We start from the raw sequence: 19,576 nt of genomic DNA, 5'->3' as shown, positions 1-19,576 counted from the left end.
GCAAGTCATGTCATCATTTCTCTGATGGCATGGTCTTCTTTGGCAACAAAGGATGAACACAACAATGTGTGAGTAGATGCAGCTGCCTGAATGGGGACCCAGGTAGCTGGATAACTCAAATAGTGGACACTGAGCTGATTAAAGCAGGCTCAGGGCTGATACTAAAATGAAGCAATGGGATAGGAAATGGCTGGAACCCAAGAATATGTATCTGACTGACTAAAGGTATAGAAGTGGAAGTTTCTAACTGTTCCCTTTTTCCATCCTACCTCCTTTCTCTCTGGCAACTTTCCTTCCTAGTTTTCCTTCTTTTTGTCCTCTTGCCCTCATCACTTTTTAACTACATCTTATTTGTTGTCTACTCTAATAGAACGTAAGCTACTTGAGGCCAGGAATTGTCTTTTTCCTTGTATTTATATTCCCAGTGCTTAGCACAAGCTTAATAAATAAGCAAACAAATGAATAAACAAACAAAATGTATCAGTGATTAATAAATTCTTTTTCTTTCTTCTCTCTTCGTTCCTTTCTTTACTTCTTTCCTTTCTTCCTCTTTCCTTCCTTCTTTCCTTTCTACCTATGCAGTTATATCCTCTATCATGTCTTTTCTCCCTCCTGACTTGGGATGGGATTCTAGTTACATACTCATATGTTGCACAGACTGCAGAGTAGCTAGTTAATGCCATCAAGAGCATGGAATTGTCGGTGGCACCTACTCCAGTGTCAGGTATCTTATAGATACTCAATAAATATTTTATATTATGATAGAAGAGGGACATAAGCTGAACATGTGGAGGAACATGTCTCAGTGTGAACAAAGTACTATGAAGGAATACTTATAGTGTATTTACAGCACCAAAAGATGCTCTCTGGATGACAGACATACTTATATTTTAATAAATTTTAAAATGAAAGTAACTCCATTTTCCACTTATGTTTTTCTAGTGAAATTCTACCTGCTGAAGTCATTTTGAAACATATGGAATTAATTTTCCCTCACACCTGGCTATATTTAATTTGTTATGAGAGGTTCCTGACCGTCTGTTATGTGACCTATTCCCATGATGATTAAGAATTAAATATGTTTCCTGCTTTCCTAAGTTCCAAATAGACTGAATAAAATAATCCATGGATCCCCAAATGTAATATCCTGGACTTAAATGCACATACACATTCAAAAGACTCAGAATAAGCATGTTACTGCTTTCTATTAACTTGCAGCTGGGTAGAGCAATAATGGGGGGATGGGTTATGGAATGGAGAAAAGGAAAGAATGTTTTAATTTTTCATATTGTGGACACAATTAAATACAGTAATACAACCAGAGATGCTAACAGGTATGTGTTAACCTAAGATATCATTTATCTCTCGATTAGTTCGTTTTCTAATGAGTTGTATTTCAGTACATTCATATATTTAATATTATTTAAATGAAGAGTAATAATAGTAAATGCCAGTAATACTGCCTCCTTCTGTATCTCTCCTCTCCATTCCATCACCCCAAGCTATCACTTATAATAAAAAAAGAAAAAAAGATCATGTCAGTGCATGTCAGCACACTATTACTTAAAAATTCCAAATATATGTGCACGTATATGTGTGTATGTATGTATGTAGATAGAAAGATATCCATAGAGATAACATGACAGTGAATATAGATGCAGGCTGAGATGCTCTAGATTCAAACCCCACCTTTGACAGTTGCTAGCTGTGACCTTGGTAGGTCAACTAAATCATTATGTAGGCAAGAACTGAGGATTTAGCCAGTAAGTCATAGATGGGTTGCTATCTGTCGTGGAAGAGTGCGTATTGACAGTGGAGGTTCCCTATTCTGATAAAATCGCAGGTTCAAGCTAATTCTATGTTCATAGAAACAAAAGCCATGTGGAATAAACATAGAATGGGAAGAAGAATCTGAAGGTGTTGGTCCTATTCTCTTCACCTCCACTTACTCCCTCCTTTATCTTGGCTCCTTCCTTTATGTGATGGTCTAAATCACATGATCTTCTGAAGCCCATTTCTGCTATGAGTGATATGATTCAATTTTATGAAAAACTCATGTCCCAGGAAGAGAACAGAATGGAAATCTGGGAGAACCAGGTCTCCTAGAATCTGTGAGAATCTAGGTCTCTAGGCAACTAGCTTAATGGGACAGTAGATTAATAGTTAGAAAACTCTCAGAAATCATCTGATCCATCCTCTTTGGTTTACAACTCACAAGCTCTTTGGGATCACAAGATTATAGACTTCAGGCTGGAAGAGATCTCAGAGATCATCTAGGATATATACCTCTCATTTTATTGCCAAAGAAATTGAGTTCCGTGGAGAGTTTCATTGAGAATGAAAGTGAGGTTCCTACAGTCACACAGATAGCAGAGCTGGGTTTAAAACCCAGGTCATCTGATTCCAAACCCACTTGTCTTTACCCATACTGCTTCATCACTTTTGGCAATTTATTTAAGATTTAAATCGTGCATCTTCCTCATCTGTTAGAGTCTCTAAGAAACATTTCAGCTATAATAGTTTGTAATTTTTATTCTATGACATTGATTTCATTACTTCCAAAGGTGAGTAGTTTTCCTGGTAAAGATACCTACCCCACTGATCTCAATCTCTCTGGTATTAGATGGATTTTTTTGTGATCTACTAAGAATGAAAATGTCACACACACACACACACACACACACACACACACACACACACACACACATCCCTTTGTGGCCAGCCTTCTAATAATGAACTCTGCACTTAGCTAGGCTAGTCCTTAGATTACAGATGTAGTCTGTCATAGGGCCTATCCTAAAAGCCCATTCAGCTTGATGAAAGTTACCCATACTTAATGGTTTCTTGGCTTACCCTTTGTAGGTATGCATGTATGTGTTTGTGTTTGCTTGTTTTTAACATCCTTTTTTTTTTTAAAAAATTGAGTTCCAAATTCTCTCCCATTTCTTACCCACCCATTGAGAAAGCAAGAAAGATGATATCAATTATGAATGTGATGTCATGCAAAACATATTTCCATGTTAGTAATATTGAAAAAAATAAGCAAGAAATATAAAGAAAGTGAAAAAGTATGCTTTAATCTATACTCAGAGTTTGTCAATTCTCTTTCTGGAAGTGGGTAGCATTTTTCATCATGAGTCCTTTGGAATTGTCTTGGATTATTGAATTGATCAGGGTAACCAAGTCCTTCACAATTCTTCATCATTACAATATTGCTGTTACTGTGTAAAGTGTTTTTCTGGATTTGCACTCTTTACTTTGTATCTGTTCATACAAGTCTTCCCAGGTTTTTCTGAAACCATCCTGTTTCTCATTTCTTATAGCACAATAGTATTCCATAACAATCATATACTATAACTCATTCAGTCACTACTCAATTGATGGGCATTTCTTTGATTTCCAATTCTTTGCTGCCACAAAAGGAACTGCTATAAATATAAATATTTTTGTCCTTTCCCTTTTTCTTTTATCACTTTGGGGGTACAGACCTAGTGGTATTGCTGGGTCAAAAGTGAGAGAAATTATTATTAAAAACGAATGACTTGGGCATATACTAGTTTTCCCTTTTTTTCCGAAGTCCTGAGCTTTAAAACTTTAGTCTCTTAGAGGACATTGCTGATGATGAGATTGGACTAACTGTCTTTTCAGATCCTACCCAAGTGGAGTAGCCATTGTGTTCTGCTCAGGCTTGTGTGGGGCATATGTTCTTTTAATAAATTGCCCAAAGTTTGGGGTGGTCTAGGTATAGAGATATATCTCTCGGTCCAGTGATGACATGATATCCCTCCAGCCCTTCACTAAATACCTGCTCTTCAAATGACTTCAAAGTAATAAGATATGATCATGTCAGTCCCCTACTCAATAAGCTACAATGGCTCTCTATTACCTTTGGGATAAAATAGAAAACCCTATATTGGTTATTCAAAGCCCTTTATAGCTTAATCTTCTCTTACCTTTCCAGTCTTCTTTCACCTTACTCCCTCCTTCCCCCATGCACTCTCTAATCCATCTACAACAGTCTCCAATTCCCCACTCTGTGTTTCCATAGGCTCTCTTTCATGACTACAAATTGTTTCTCTTCTTGTCTTTGCATCCTCCCCTCCCTGACTTCCTTCAAGTTCCAGTTAAAAACTTACCTTCTTCAAGATGCCTTTCCTGATCCTCCATGACATTAGTGACTTCTCTGTGATGATTATCTTAAATTTATCTTATGTGTATGTATTTCATTTGCACATAACTGTTTAAAGATTATCTCCACCATTAAGCTGTGAGATCCTTGAGAACAAAAGTTATTTTTTCCACTTTCTTTGTATCCACAGTGCTTAGCAAAGTACCTGGCACATAGTAGGTGCTGATAAATGTTTGTTTATTGTTTATAAAACTTGACCAAAGTAAATATTTGTGAATATTAACCTAAAAGAGTTGTGAGAAAAGTGCTTTGTGAACATTAAGAGCCCTATATAATTGGGAGCTACATTTATTTATATCAATAGACTAATGTCTATTCTATCGCAACTTTTATAAACTGGGCATCCTTATTCCAATTCCAACTCTCACTGATGAATAAGGTCCTCCAGCAAGACTATTCTCTCACCCTCAGGATTCTAAGGGTATCCTGAAGGGTTTCTAATGCTATCAGCTCAATGTGTTCTTCCCAATACCATCCTCCTATTACTGCCAATATCTCACTTATATACTTAGTAACCTCTAGAAATCATCTCACCAATATATTTTAACCAGTTCTTATGACTTTATTTTTATAACTATTGTTTTTATAACTATTTATTGAGATGATACAGCAAGAGCAGAAATACAAACCATTCCTCCCAGGAACACACTTTCCCCTATACCACCTCTGTCCTTAGAGAAAGTGGGCTCAAATAACTATGAAACATTTGCTTTACCAAGTTCACTTCCAATTAAAGTGTAGCTAATGGATCTTAACACTCCAGAAAATGACATGTCGGCTGCTGGTTGGATTTCCTACTGGGATGGGATCCAGAAATCTATCCTTGGGGCTGTGCTGGCAAATAACTGTCATGGACTCTTGTCCTTGACTTTTTGAGGTCTCATAGGATGATAGCCTAGTTTTTTTCCATCTCCAACACTCATTCACCTAAGAGTTAAAAGAAAAAACACAGAAGTTAAGAAAGGGTTCCATCTACACCTCAATTTGTTTTCCTGGGTGAGAAGATAGGCAACTGGCAGCCAGAGGCTCTTGATGTTGTTGCTACTACCTGGAGGCCCATAGCAGTCTTGTTCTTTCCAAAGTATCCAAAGAGGAAAGCAAGAACTCTAGTCATTGGGGTCTTTATACACATGTTCAGTTGAAGTATAGAAACCAAGAGAAAGATCTTTCCTTCACCATGCAGAAGGACACAGGAACCAATCATAGCTTGCCCATGCTCTGAAGTCCATGTGATGAATTGTATCAGATTGAGCACTATGTTGCTTATGCTCATAAAGGCTGGGTTCTCACTAGTCAGTCCCTATTATATCAGTTTACTAGTTTATCAGTATCTACTTTACTAGTCTGTCAGTTTACCTACTGACATCTGAACTTTTTCCGCCCAAAACTTAGCTTTTAGCTCTATCAACACTAGTGTCAGAAGTGCTTTTACATGGTTTCTCATGGATCACTTTTTGTCCTTAGAATGTTGCTGGTAATAGCTTTGGCAGTTGTGTTAATTCTACAATAATGGAAGCCCAGAAATGGTTATGATGGGGGGGCGGAGCCAAGATGGTGGAATAGAAAGACACACATACTCTAGCTTGAACCCACAGCCCATCAAATATCTGTAAAAAAGAACTCCCAACAAATTCTGGAGCAGCAGAAGCCACAGAACAATGGAGCAGAGGAGATTTCTGTTCCAGAGGGACCTGAAAACCTGATGTGAAAAGTCCTTCACGCCCCGGACCTGGAGGTGGAGCCGAGTCCAGCCCTGCCATGGCCACGCGGCACCGAGAGGAGCAGATCCGAGCAGGCTTCAGGGATGGAATCTCCAGCAGCCGAGTAGGTCCCTCCACCCACAGGTGACAAGGGTCAGTGAGAGGGTCTCTTTGGTGGGTTGAGAAGGGAGTGGGGTGCCCCCATAACTCAGGCCCCCTCGGGAGGTAGCAGCAGAGGTGGCAGCAGACCTGGGCTCCCCAAGCAGGCAGGAGCCCCAATCCATTCTTGAAGGTCTCTGCATAAACCCCCTGAGGGAACTGAGCCCCGTGTGGCGGCCCTGACCCCACCTGAGCACCTGAACTTAATCTCACACTGAATAGCAGCCCCGCCCCTGCCCAAAGCCCTGGATCTGGGAAGCAGCATTTGAATCTCAGACCCCACGCACTGGCTGGGAGGATCTGGAGGTGAAGTGGGTGTGAAGAGAATATTCAGAAGTCAAGTCACTGGCTGGGAAAATGCCCAGAAAAGGGAAAAAAAATAAGACTATAGAAGGTTACTTTCTTGGTGAACAGGTATTTCTTCCCTTCCTTTCTGATGAGGAAGAACAATGCCTACCATCAGGGAAAGACACAGAAGTCAAGGCTTCTGTATCCCAGCCCACCCAATGGGCTCAGGCCATGGAAGAGCTCAAAAAGGATTTTGAAAATCAAGTTAGAGAGGTGGAGGAAAAACTGGGAAGAGCAATGAGAGACATGCAAGCAAAGCATGAAAAACAAGTAAACACCCTGCTAAAGGAGACCCAAAAAAATACTGAAGAAAATAACATTTTGAAAAATAGGCTAACTCAATTGGCAAAAGAGGTTCAAAAAGCCAATGAGGAGAAGAATGCTTTCAAAAGCAGAATTAGCCAAATGGAAAAGGAGGTTCAAAAGCTCACTGAAGAAAATAGTTCTTTCAAAATTAGAATGGAACAGATGGAGGCCAATGACTTTATGAGAAACCAAGAAATCACAAAACAAAACCAAAAGAATGAAAAAATGGAAGAGAATGTGAAATATCTCATCGGAAAAACAACTGACCTGGAAAATAGATCCAGGAGAGACAATTTAAAAATTATGGGACTGCCTGAAAGCCAGGATCAAAAAAAGAGCCTAGACATCATCTTTCATGAAATTATCAAGGAAAACTGCCCTGAGATTCTAGAACCAGAGGGCAAAATAAGTATTCAGGGAATCCACAGAACACCGCCTGAAAGAGATCCAAAAAGAGAAACTCCTAGGAACATTGTGGCCACATTCCAGAGTTCCCAGGTCAAGGAGAAAATATTGCAAGCAGCTAGGAAGAAGCAATTCAAGTATTGTGGAAATACAATCAGGATAACACAAGATCTAGCAGTTTCTACATTAAGGGATCAAAGGGCATGGAATATCATATTCCAGAATTCAAAGGATCTAGGACTAAAATCAAGAATCACCTACCCAGCAAAACTGAGTATAATACTTCAGGGGAAAAATTGGTCTTTCAATGAAATAGAGGACTTTCAAGCATTCTTGATGAAAAGACCAGAGCTGAAAAGAAAATTTGACTTTCAAGCACAAGAATGAAGAGAAGCATGAAAAAGTAAACAGCAAAGAGAAGTCACAAGGGACTTACTAAAGTTGAACTGTTTACATTCCTACATGGAAAGACAATATTTGTAACTCTTGAAACTTTTCAGTATCTGGGTACTGGGTGGGATTACACACACACACATGCACACGCGCACACACACACACACACACACACACACACATAGAGATAGAGTGCACAGAGTGAATTGAAGAGGATGGGATCATATCTTAAAAAAATGAAATCAAGCAGTGAGAGAGAAATATATTGGAAGGAGAAAGGGAGAAATGGAATGGGGCAAATTATCTCTCATAAAAGAGTTAAGCAAAAGACTTTTTAGTGGAGGGAAAAAGAGGGGAGGTGAGAGAAAAATGTGAAGTTTACTCTCATCACATTCCACTAAAGGAAGGAATAAAATGCACACTCATTTTGGTATGAAAACTTGTCTTACAATACAGGAAAGTGGGGGATAAGGGGATAAGCAGGGTTGGGGGGATGATGGAAGGGAGGGCATGGGGAGGAGGGAGCAATTTGAGGTCAACACTCATGGGGAGGGACAGGATCAAAAGAGAGAATAGAAGTAATGGGGGACAGGATAGGATGGAGGGAAATATAGTTAGTCTTATACAACACAACTATTATGGAAGTCATTTGCAAAACTACATAGATAGGGCCTATATTGAATTGCTTGCCTTCCAAAGGGAAGGAGTGGGGAGGGAGGGATGAAGAGAAATTTGAACTCAGAGTTTTAGCAACAACTGTCGAGCACTGTTCTTGCTACTAGGAAACAAGAAATACAGGTTAAGGGGTATAGAAAGTTATTTGGCCCTACAGGACAAAAGAGAAGATGGAGACAAGGGCAGAGAGGGATGATAGAAGAGAGGGCAGATTGGTGATAGGGGCAATTAGAATGCTCGGTGTTTTGGGGTGGGGGCAGGGGACAAAAGGGGAGAAAATTTGGAACTCAAAATTTTGTGAAAATGAATGTTAAAAGTTAAATAAACAAATAAAAAAAAAAGAAATGGTTATGAATGAAACCTAATGTTTCATAGCAGTTAAGATGAATGGATGCGTTAAGCACTAGCCCTACAGGAAATCAAGAAGTCTCTTATTGATTTCAGTGCTTGCTATTAGAGAAGCTTCATTTTTACAATGACAAAAGTTGAAGATCTTGGGATTTCAAGAGTAGATGGATTTAATTCTTTTGTGATTGTATAATTATTTGACCCTGAGGACTAAACTATTAGGATTTTAGGGAAGACTCTGATTCAATCCTTGAAATCTTCTTACTTTCTTGGGGGATCTTCTCTTCTCATTTGTATTTATGCCATGTTGAATGTATGGAGCAGCCTTGAAAAGTTTCCATGAGGTCTAAAAAAAGTCTTTCTTGGCCTGTAAAATCTCATCCAACACACCAAAAATGGCCTATGTGGCATTACCAATCCATGGAACAGAAGCAGAGACTCTTAGTGAGGCAGTGTAGGTCACTGGAAAGACTGTTGGATTTGGGGTAATCTGTTTAGATACCAGCTGTGCCACTTCCTATATGTGTGGCCATAAATAATTCATTTTAATTTCTCTGGGTGTCAGTTTTCTTATTTGAAAGATGAGGTGATGGGAAGAGATGACCTCTAATGTCTCTTCTGGCTCTAGTTCTATGATTCTACTGCCTTGAGAAGTTGGAAGGGAATCAGAACTCATCTGGCCTACCCTCCTAACCAGCAAGAGCCTACTGTCTTTTTCTCTGACAAGCAATCATGCTTCATCATTTAAACATTTCTGAAGGGGCAGACTACCACTTCGTAAGACAGTCCATTCTATTTTTAGAGAGTTTTAATTATCAGGAATTTCTTCTTTAGCTTGACCCAAATCTGCCTCTCTAAAACTTTTACATCTTGGTCCTCTGGAATCCCATAGATTATGCTTCATTCATCTTCCACATGACAATCTTTCAGATATTTGAAGGCAGTTATCATGTCTCCATTAAATCTTTTCTAAGTGAACCATTGCCAGTTCCTTCAACCATTCTACAAATGACACAGTCTAAACCTGTTATCATCCTATCCACCCGCCTCTGGATGAACTTCAATTTGTCAGTGTCAATGTCACTCCTTAAATTGGGTGCCAAGAATTGAAGACTATATCACTGATGCAGTATGAACAGCGTGGAGTGCAATGGGGCTATTACTCCCTTTGGCCTGACAACATACTTTTATAAAAACAGGATAAGATTGTATATTTTTGCAGTCATGTCACACTATTGACTCATATTGAGCATGGAGTCCATTGAAACTGTTCATCTTTTTTTTACATAAACTATAGTTAAGACAGTTTCCCCCATTCTTAGTTTGTACAACTAAATTTTGAAACCTAAAAGCAACAGTTAACTTTTATCTCTATTATGTATCCTTCTTCAATTGTTGGAACTTTATTTCCATCTGTGGAGAAATTTTGAAGGCTGCTTTTGTCCTATAATGAATAAATTATCCTTTTCATTTTGGCAGTCAACAAATTTGATGAGCATGCCTTCCATGTATTTGCCTAAGTCATTGATGAAAATATTGAGCAATATATGGCCAGAGACAGATCCCCAAAGATACATGTAGGAGATAGTATCTAGGTTTATGTTGATCCATCAATCATCATTCTGGGTGTGGCTGTTCATCGAGCTATCTATTTAGCTAATTATATTGTCATCTACCTTCATTGTTTTCATTTTGTTCATATGGATGTTATGAAAACTCATCAGGTGTCACACTAAAATAGAGATGTAGCATTCTCTTGGTCTACTAGTCCAATAACCTTGTCAAAAAAGAAAATGAAATTGCTTTGGCATGCTTTGTTCTTAGAGAATCTATGCTGGCTTCTAATGTTTACTATCTCCCTAGCAAAGCCCTCTCTAAACATGTGTTTTACCTATGATAGAATGTTCTAGAATTTGGCCAAGAATTGATGTCAACCTCACTAGTCTTTCATTTCTGGACTCCATCTCCCTTGCCTTTCAAAAAAATCAAAACATTTGCTTATTTCTAGTCTTTTGGCAACTTTCCCATCTTCCATGACTTTCCAACCATTACCAAAAAGTTCTGCAATCATATTTGCAGGTTCTTTCAGTAACCTAAGATAGAGTCCTCTTGGATCAGGATTTCTGAATCCTTTTAAAGCAGCAAATCACTTTCTTGTCTCCTCACCTATCTTGGGCTTCAATGATTTATCAAGCATATTTATTCCATCCTGCTCAGTTTGATGATAATTTTCTTCAAAAGAGAAGGCTGAGACAAAACAGGAATTGAGTTGTTCTGGTTTCTGTCATCTGTTAACATTGCACCATCAGTCCTAAGCAATAGGGTAAGCAGGGGGATGATTTGTGATTGAATTGTCAGAGTTTCGTTTTTGAGAGACCTCTCTTGCTCTTGAGTCTCCTCTTTTATCTCATCTCACTAGGCTAATTGAAAGTAAGCATCTGCTTACAGCAAGTACAACCACATAGATGTCCTTGTAATTGAAATAAAACAGAAATAGAAAGGAAAGTGTATGTATATTAAATTTCTATTAGGACTATTACCTGAGGGATATTAGTCCCTATCAGGTTTCGTTTGTGACCCAGGACTTAATTTCATGCCAGTGTACTTGTTAGGATCATCAATGTCTGCAACATATAAATAAAATTAAATTTAAAATATATTAAAAAATTGAGTGAATGTCTTTCTTTTGATGAGAAATTCCTGATCTTTGATGATATGTGTCAAATGGGCAGATGTTATAGAGAAAAAAATCCCAGAGAATTTTCCCTCTAAAGTCAAGGACATCTAATATGTAGATGTAGACACACTGTGAAAGGAAGGTAGTTGCTCTGTGAATTGCTGAACATGAAATGAAATGAAAAGATGATTTATATATTATCACAACTAGTGATATCAGTTAAATTGGTCTCAGATAGATCACATGGTAATTTAGATGTGAATTTATGGTTTGAATCCCAATATACCCTATCCTGAGGAATGAGAGCGAAATACCATCCAGCAAAATAGGAGAATATTCTTCCAAAAAGAGAATATCTGTTGTTGAAGGGATCCCCATTGAAAGGCTTCTCAGTATCCCTTGCCTTTTGCTCCTCTTAATCTATACTTTCTCTCTTAGCCTCTTCCCACCTTACTCTCACTCATGGAAATCATGGCCAGCCATGGCAAATGAGAGAAAGCTACTCACTGAAGCCACGATTCTGTTGGCAGTAGTGAGCCTACTTAAGTAGGATCATTAATGATCTTCAATTATGAAGCCATAGAGAATAGGGGAAGGAAACAGATCATTTCATCTCTGATAGAATGTGAGCACTTTGAGGGTAGGAACAATTTAAATTTTGTCTTTGTATCTCTAACCCTTATCACGTGCAGATGCTTAAGAAGTACTTGTGGACTGATTAATCATGAGATCAATCATCTCCTATCCCTTAACTCCCTTTGCTGGTTCTACCTCTTTTGACACATTAGCTACTTGGAATTCTGGGTACTTAAATTGGATCGCCTTGGTTTTTGAGCCAATAATCTTTCTGATTTTCAGTTTGCTGTATATTCACCTCTATAATGTGTGAGTGAACCTTGACAACTGTTAAGGTCTTTCCAATATTAAGGGTTAGTTTCAAGGACCCGTAGCAATGTTCTTTTCCTGAATAATAAAATAATTGAATTTTCACTCGTTCCAGGAGAAGTGTTGAGGTCCCATTTCCCTTTGGCTTCCTGCTGTACCTCTCCACACCTCCTTGGCTGAGTTTTTAGTAAAAGTCTTAAAAAAAAAAAAGCCAATTAGCTGTTCTCAATCACTCCAAGGAAGGAGGTGTGTGAAAGAAATGGCAAGGACACGTAGAAGTCAGTTTAGTCCAATCAGAGAAAAAGTGTGAGAGGCTCTGTTGTCTGTTAGCAGCAGGGAATTCAGAGTAAAATGAAGGAGGGAAGCCGAATGGGTTAGCAGTTTCCAACTTCTATGTCCTCCCAGTGTGACTGCTTAATTTGGTTTGTGGTGTTGTGAATTCTCGAAACATGAGATGCATTCCAGAATCAAATACAAAGGCTTTGGGGGTATATCCACTGTTTATATTCTTGCCCCTTTCCATAAGCTTGGGTAATGAAGAGTTTATTGTATTTCTGACAGTGTAGCCAATTATTGAAGGCTCATAAATATAATTATTTTTCCTATAGAAGTATGAAATGGCCCCCTCACTCCTTGAACTTGACCTGCAGAAAGAATGAAGGAAACTGGGGTAAGCGCATCGCATAACATCTTATATTTCTGTGGTGCTTTAAGATAATAATAACTCCTACTACTAATAGTTAGTATTTAAATAGTGCCTTAATACATTGTTTGATTTTTGTCCTTTCAACATCCCTTTGAGATAGGTACTATATTATCATCATTTTATAGTTCAGGAAACTAAGGCAGACAGAAGGCAAGTGACTTTCCAAGGGTCACATAGCTAACAAGTGTCTGAGGCTAAATTTGAACTCAGGTCTTTTTGACTTTAGGTCCAGTGCTCTACTCACTGTGCTACCTAGTCACATGAGATCTACAATGTGTATTCTGAACAAAATCCCTGTGAAATAGACAGTACATATATTGTTATCTTTGTTTTACAGATCTGCCTTCCTGGAGCACACTTGTACTAAACAGAGATGGGAAGTGATGCAGAAAAAATGTTGGATAGCTGTAGGAAGTCAGAACAGGATTTTTTAAAAAAAATTGCTCTATGTGAAAGCTCTGTGCACATGTATACTTGCATCCATAGCTATGTTATTTTGTATATATATCTGAATTTTTTCACCATGTCCGTCTGTATCTTAATTTTTCCATAATTAGGTTTCTTCTGCCCTGTTAATATTTCTTTAAAATTTAAATAGAGATTCTTAAACTGGAATTCATGAACCAGTTTAAAAAAATATGTTTTGATCATTGTATTTCAATATAATTAGTCTTCTTTACAAAACTTTGTATTTTATCGTATGCATTTAAAAACATTATTCTTAGAACTGGTCCATTGTCTTTGCCAGACTCACAAAGGGGTCCAAACTTACACAATGGTTAAAAAAACCCTGTTTTTAAAAATCCATAAACGTATACTCCTGCATATATTATTTCTTATAGGCACTCGTAGTCAACATGTCCTTATATTGTCAGGTATCCTTTTGCTTGAGGAATGAGGGCACAAACTTAGCAACTTTCCTAGCCCAGGGCTAGAAGTTCAATTCCCTGCCTGTTGTTGGAGAGTTTTTCTCCCTAGTGGTATTAGCACAAGCCATTTCATAACTATTTTCTAAGAACAGAGTCACTATGAATTCAGGCCCTAAAGTATAATTCTGTGTCATAGACATGAATCAAGATTACATTAAAAATAAAATAAAGATCCAGAGCTTAGTGCAGTGACAAGAACATAGTAGATGCTTAACAAATCCTTATTGACTTGTTGACAATCTTCTTCCAATGTGGTTTTTCAGGCTGATTATATATTACTGTGTGTGTGTGTGTCTGTCTGTATTTCTGTCTCTTTCATGTATTCTCTGCTTTAGTGAAATCATCCTACTTGGTGTTCTGTCTACCTGGTTAATTTTAAGGGCCTTCTCATGCTATCATCTTTTCCTGAAATGTTTTCTCTCCTTGACTCCATCTCTTGGATTTCTGGGAATCCTTCGAGGATTTAGCAGCTTATCAGGAACCTTTTCTTATTTCCTGCTTCCTATGTGCTCCCCCACCCCAGACTTACTTTGTATTTAATAATATATAATATTTTTATATATTTCAAGGGCAGCTGGGTGGCACAGTACATAGAGTGCCCTGCCTGTAGTCAGGAAGACCTGAGTTCAAATCTAGCCTCAGACACTTACAGGCTATATGACCCTGGGCAAGTTACATAACCCTGTTTGCCTCAATTTTCTCATTTATAAAATGAGCTGGAGAAGAAAATGGCAAACCACTCCAGGATCTTTACCAGGAAAACCCCAAATGGGGTCACTGAAAACAACTGAACAACAACAAAAAATTGTATATTTACCTATCTTTTGTGTACATGCTCTTTTCTTCCAGTAGAGTATAAACCCCTTGAGGCCCAGGAGTCTTTTGGCATTTTGGGGCATGGGGTTGGGGATCTGTATTCACAGTGCCTCACACAGTACTTGGAACTCAATGTAGACTCACTGAATTGAATTGAATCTATAATTTTATCGTGACTATTCCATTAACCATCACAGTTCCACATCTCTCCAGGCCTTAGCAAATGTTCCTCATAAGCTCCCATGGCTGAAAAAATTCATCACTTCGTGGTCACCTCATTCCCATTCTGTTGGGGATGAACTTTTCTTTCTCCACTTAGCTAGGCTGGTCCTCATATGACAGATATCTAATCAGTTACTTAGCTTTTCCAGCTTGGTAGGACCTACCAAAATTTATGTTCTGCTGGTATCCCGTAGCCGAAGTAGCATTTTTTTAATGGAGCCCTGCTTCCTCCCTCCCCTGTAATATATTCTTTATTTTGTAAAGTGAGATATATTTGAGAACCTCCCCAGAGTGCCTTATCTGTATATCTGTCCAAGTTCAGCCAACTGTACTGTACTACATGCCAAAACCATCACTAAAGTGTGTGAGATTTGGGCATGTAGGGAGAGCTTCATGGGAAAAAAGAAATCCTACCAAAATATAATGTGTAATCCAGAGAAGATCCACACGTTCTTTTGCCCCCTTCAGGACCATATCTTTATTATATCCTCTTGAGAGATAGTACACATCAAACTGCTTCTTGCAATCTCCTTGCTGGCTGAGCAGACCCTAAAGAGTGCTTAGTTCTGAAATAGTTAAGGGTGTGGTGTTCATTTTTTTAAATCAACTTTGTGGTTGTTCAGTTGTTTTCAGTCATGTCAGACTCTTTGTGACCCCATTTGGGATTTTCATGACAGAGATACTGGAGTGGTTTGTCATTTCCTTCTCCAACTCATTTTACAAATGTGGAAACTGAGCCAAACTGAGTTCTGTGACCTGCCCAGGGTCACACAGCTGGGAAATGTATCAGGCCACCAACTTAACAATGAACAAAAAACACAAACATTTCAATGTATATATACATATACACTATATAGAAAACAAAACAGATCATATTGAAATTGTGAAGTCAAAGGATAATAGTTTTAAAACTATTAGAAGTCCAACCTCTTTCATTTTACAGATGAGAAAATTGTGACATAGAGGATTTAGGTGACTTGTCCATACTCACGTGGCTAGTAAGTGTCTGCGTTGGGATTTGTGCTTGGATTTTCTAGACTTTAAGCTCAGACCTCTAGCTACAGCTGATATGACATCCATTGCTCTCTACACCTTCTACCTACTACATACCCACTTCTGTTATGTACTATTTACTTTGCTAATGTGTATTTAATTGAACAAAATTACCTTGTTTGTTTCCATCTCTGTTGTTACCCCCTTCCTATCCTCTCCCTCCTCTGCAACATGGCATAGGGGGTAAAATTCTGAACTTGGAGACAGAAAGGTGTGAGTTTAAATTCAAACTCAGATACTTATTAGCTGTGTGACCTTGAACAGATCACAAGCAACCTCTCTGTAAAATGAAGGGATTGGATAAGAGAATCTTTGAGATCCCTTCTAGTTACAAATTGAAATTTATGTTTCTATGAATAGTCCTTTGTAAGAAAAGAGCAAGGTTAAGCAAAACAAAACATCATATTGACTGCACTGTCTTTTAGTTGGAGGTTGTTTGAGAGGCATAGACACTCTCAATCTTTCTTTTTTTCCCTTTTTCTCAAAGCTGAAATGGCAATTTCTCTGAAAAGATGAAATAATAATGATAGCTTGCATAGTCCACATTTACATAACATTTTACGCAAAGCCCTTTCCATACATTATATCATTTGACCCTCACCCCATCCCTGTGAGGTATGTACTCTTATTATCCTCATTTTATAAATGAGAAAACTGAAGCTCAGACTTGGAAATGGTTGTTTGACTAGTGTATGAGGCAGAAATTGAGCCCAGGTATTTAATTTCATATCCAGCTTTCTATGCATTATAACGTGTTTCCTTTCTTAAAGTTGAGAGATGGAAGGAGAGATGATCAAGATGGAGGGAAGGAGAGAGAGAGAACAACAGAGAGCTATTTTCATCCCAAATAAAATCAATTTAATATCCTCATGAGAATGCTCTGAGAGTGCCCCTTAGAAGCTAGAAGCCTTTTGAATACAAAACTATCAAGCTGTTTTTTCCAAATCTTCCCTTTCTTGTTTTCCATATGTATCACAAAATATTTCAGACTTTGTCTTTTGAAGCTAGGGCTCCATAACCCAAGCAATTTCCTTAATTGAGGAAAAACCTGCATACACGAAGACAGTCAAATCATAAAACTCTTGCCTCTGAATCAGATAATTGCCTCAATGCCCTACTTTTCTCTGTTGGGGAGACCTAGTCTGAGCATGCAATCATTAGAACTTCCTATCCTCAAGTCTTTTTTTTTTTTCCTCTGCCGAATGACTCTCTGTTTCTGCTATCCAAGAGAGCTTGTCACCATGGAAAGATGGAACAAATGAGCCTCCTAATAGAAAATGCCAGGTTACGGGGAAAGAAATTACTGGGTTATCTCTGGTGCTTCAATATATTATTGAGGGAAGTAGCTTAGTAAGATGCAGAAAGCAATTGGACACTCCTATGAATCATGGCAGGTGCAGTTACACTTGCTTGGGGAACAAATTACGAGAATTATTGTGAGTGCTGAGGCTTCAGGGTAGCAAATGATCATTGATGAGGATAGTGAGAAAAAATAATAATAAAAAAACAACTCTTCCTCCCATTCCAAGGTACAATAATGAGCAGTGACTTGATTTTCTCTTCCTCTGAAGCATCCAACCTAGGCTGTAATCAATAGCATTATGGGTCACACATACTTCAATTCTCAAGAGGAAAAGAAGCAAAGCAATAGACAAAAGATTTTTATCACCTCCATTCAAAGTTAAGGAATTCTTGCAAAGAAAAGATATTTGGAAGGAGGTATCAATTTAATATGTGGTAAATGACAAAGCTAGAGTGTGTGGCTTGTTGCCAGTACAAAAAATGGAGATTTTGTATGGTCTCAAGAGCCAGAATGAGATTCCTATTAAGAGTGTTAGGGTGAAAAGCTTCCAGAGAAAATCATCTTCTTATAGTGTCTTCCCATAGATATTCAGCTGTGAATCCAGCTTACCAGCTTTCAGTGTGACTGCACCACTCCATGGTAGAGTAGAAAAAGCACAATTTTGGGAGTCAAAGAAGCTGGATTCAAATTCTTATTTTGACACTGCCTTTGTAACCTTTGAAAAGTCATTTACCAACCATGACAACCGCCCCATCTGTGAAATGAAGCAGTTAGACCAAATGACCTCTGAGGTTTCTTCTATCTCTAGACATATAATCCTTTCTTAAACTCCAGCTCCATTTGTGCCTTTACCTGCAATTAGATAGCAAAGTATAACAGACTGCTGGACTTGGAACCAGGAAAACCCGAGTTCAAATCCTATCTCAGATCTTACTAGCTATGTGACCCTGGAATAAGTCACTTAAGTTCTATTTGTCTCCATTTCCTCATCTGTAAAATGGGGTGATGGTGGAAATAATTACACCAATCTTCCAGGATTGTTGTAAAGATCAAATGAAATTAATAATAATAGTGATAAAATGCTTCATTCACCTTAAAACTCTAAACAAAGCTAGCTATTACTTATTCTGCTCATGAAAAATTAATAGGAGATCAGGGGCCACTTTGATTGTAAAGAAAAAACACTAGGAGGTACAGTGGTTAGAGTGTGAGGCCTGGGGTCAGAAAATCTTGGATTCAAATCCAGTCTCAGACACTTGCTAGTGGTGTGACTCTGGGCAGGTCATTTAATCTGTTTGCCTCAATTTCCTTATCTGTAAAAAAGGGATAATAGAACCTACTTCCTAGGGTCGTTGGGAGGATCAAATGGAATAAAAATTGCAAAGCAATTAGCACAATGCCTGACACATAACAAGTGCTATATAAATGTAAGGTATTAGTACAGTAATTGCTTAATGAGTGCTTTTTAATTCATTTCAAGCCTCTAACTGTGATACGTAAATGTGAGCAATTGTTATTATTATTAATATCAATAAGAAAATCATGAAAATCAACAATATGTGCAAGGTTTAATAGAAATCTGAAGGGATGGAACAAACTGTACTAATTTGGTTCAATTAAAGAGATCTGAGTCTTACCTGTAAAATGAAGACATTAGTATCTTCTTCACAAGACTCCTGTGAGGATCAAATAAAATAATGTATTGAAATTATTAAATAATATATAATTATGTATAATATATATTATAAACTTCAAAGCTATATAGCATACAGGCATTATGATTATTATCATTGACCTTATTGTTAACCTTAATTAGAGAAACTTGCTGCAAAGATTTTTCCCACTCTACCATTTCCTTTCTTATTTGTACTGCATTGATTTTGTTTGTGTAGAAGTTTTTCAATTTTTAGAATTAAGATTGTTCATTTTATCTTCTGTGACCCTTTCTGTCCCTTACTTGGTCAAGAACTCTATCCCTAGAGCTAGTTGCAGAAAAGCATCTCTTGTAACTATATCTACATGTACAGATATAGATATACAATTAGTTAGTATCTACACTATTCCATACCCATAACCTCTCCTCCTTCTCCAAGCCCATCTTCGAGAAGACACAGAGAAGAATTCTGAAATTTCTTCTTTGGGGTCAAAGTCGATTATTACAGTTAGAGAGCATTGGCTGCCGCTGTTCTTTACACTTACTGTGTTATAGTCATGATGTATAGTTTCCCTTTTCCATTTCCTTTACTTTGCACTAGTTCTCATAAATCTACCTATGCTTCTTTATATTCATCATGTTCATAATTTCTTATGGTATAGTAATATTCTATTACATTGATGTACCATAATTTTTCTAGCTATTGATGGGCATCAACTTCCTACTCCTTTAACTCTTTACTAATATAAAAATGCTACTATACATATTTTGATGTATATGAGACCCTTCTGTCTTTTACCTCTTTAGG

General features: G+C 37.8%; 1 long non-coding RNA gene across 4 annotated transcripts in view; it reads left to right on the top strand.

The window, feature by feature from the left end:
• Window positions 1-19,576, top strand: part of LOC140505700 (uncharacterized) — a 254,517-nt gene that overhangs the window by 184,063 nt on the left and 50,878 nt on the right. For 2 of the 4 annotated variants that reach the window (XR_011967624.1, XR_011967623.1), the window contains exon 2: window positions 12,694-12,755. The exons of 1 other annotated variant lie outside the window; for it this stretch is intronic. This is a non-coding gene — a long non-coding RNA (uncharacterized lncRNA). Of the gene's footprint in view, window positions 1-97; window positions 226-12,693; window positions 12,756-19,576 lie in introns of those variants that run through there. One more of the 4 variants, XR_011967625.1, reaches the window with a different exon arrangement.

This window comes from Notamacropus eugenii, chromosome 5 (assembly GCF_028372415.1).
Source record: "Notamacropus eugenii isolate mMacEug1 chromosome 5, mMacEug1.pri_v2, whole genome shotgun sequence".
Taxonomy (NCBI): Eukaryota; Metazoa; Chordata; class Mammalia; order Diprotodontia; family Macropodidae; genus Notamacropus; species Notamacropus eugenii.
This window is presented reverse-complemented; position numbering and strand designations above follow the sequence as displayed.